The sequence below is a fragment of the Tupaia chinensis genome, unplaced genomic scaffold, assembly GCF_000334495.1.
Source record: "Tupaia chinensis unplaced genomic scaffold, TupChi_1.0 Scaffold138365_1, whole genome shotgun sequence".
Classification (NCBI taxonomy): domain Eukaryota; kingdom Metazoa; phylum Chordata; class Mammalia; order Scandentia; family Tupaiidae; genus Tupaia; species Tupaia belangeri.
This window is the reverse complement of record NW_006198262.1, coordinates 365,112-366,901: the sequence shown is the minus strand read 5'-3', so window position 1 is coordinate 366,901 and position 1,790 is coordinate 365,112.

The following is a 1,790-nucleotide window of genomic DNA, read 5'->3' as shown; positions in this document are numbered from 1 at the left end:
TTTCCCCATATTCAGGCCCCACATTGGGTGCCACTTGTTGGGACTTGTTTGGCTGAACATGTTTTTTTGAGTAGGGAAGGTTGTGGATTAGAAATAAATGTAACAATAAATATATAAAGATGCACAGGTATAGAAAAGTGAGAATGGGGTGGACTCTAATTTTTTGATGAAGAAAATCACGACTCAGAACTCATCTCAGGATTATTATTTTATAGGGCAGAAAATGGGTGAAAAGGAAATGGATTGTGAAGTCAGTTGTTTTTAGATGTTAACTGGCTGAATGAAATGAGAATGACTGGCGCCACGTGATTTTTTAGGGGGGTGGGGCTGATTTTGATAAATATATGTGATTTTTTTTTTAGTCTTACATTGTTTTGTAGTATTGGGCATCAGGTATTGACAACAACAGGAAGATAACTGATAACAACAGGTAGATAGCATTTTTGTATGTAAATGTTTTTATAGTCATTGTTAAAGAAGTTCATGGAGTTCCTTCTGAGTGGTCGCTGGGGAGAACCTGCCATTGTGCTGACTGTGTTCTGCTGGACACGGTGTCCATGGAGGCAGGTGAGGTGAGTCTTCAGAAGCAGATTTCTCATGGCTCCTGCGAACTAGATGGATTTAAGGGCACTGTAGCTAAACATCCAAATACTATTAGGGATAACATATTCCTCAATACCTACTGAATCTGCTGCACCAGCAATCACAACAAAACGGCAAAGAGATTCCAGATCACCTCTTTCTGCTTACTCCTGAACATTCAGATTGAACTTCAAGAATTAGAAAGAAACACACCATCCACCAGATGACAAGAAATCACTGCAGGACCACAAGAAATATGGGAAATCAAGAAAATACTTCTCCTCCAAGGGAAAAGAATAAGTCCTCTTCATCCACAAGCAGTCCAATGGAAATCATGGAAATGTCTGATAAAGAATTTAGAACATTCATAATGGCGAAGCTAACAGAGATGCAAGAGAAGAGATACAACGAACTGCTAAAGAGAAAGGAGAAAGAAGTTGACAAGTTCCAGGAGATGAGGAAATTCTTGCAAGATCTAAAAGAGGAATTACACACTTTACAAAAGAATCCAACGGAACTGTTAGAAATGAAGTCTATAATACAGGAAGTCAAAACTTCCCTTGTAAATATTAAAAGCAGACTAGATCATACAGAAAATAGAATCTCAGACGTAGAAGAAAAAATTGCTGGCCTAGAAAAATCCACTACAAAGACTGAGAAAATGGCCCCAAAATTTGAGAATAATATACGAGAAGTACTAAATACCATCAAACATCCAAACATCCAGATAATTGGCATTCCAGAAGGTGAAGAGACCCATAAGGGCATAGACAATCTATTCCATGAAATCCTGCAAGAAAACTTTCCAAACCTAGAGAGGCATTCGAAGATCCAGTCCCAAGAAATACAAAGGACCCCAAATAGAATCAACCCAAGAAGATCTTCTCCAAGACACATTATAGCCAGGTTGACCAAAACCACAGACAAAGACAAGATACTAAGATTGGCAAGAGAAAAACATCAAGTTACCTACAAAGGACATCCCATCAGGCTAACAGCAGATCTCTCATTGGAAACAATGAGAGCGAGGAAAGAATGGGAAGCTATATTCAAAGTGTTAAGAGAGAAGCAATTTCAGTTGAGAATACTGTACCCGGCAAGATTATCTTTCAGGTGGGAAGAAACGACAAGAACATTCTCAGATAAACAAAACCTGAAAGAATTTGCCAGCACCAGACCAGATCTCCAAGAAGTTCTCAAGGGTGTGC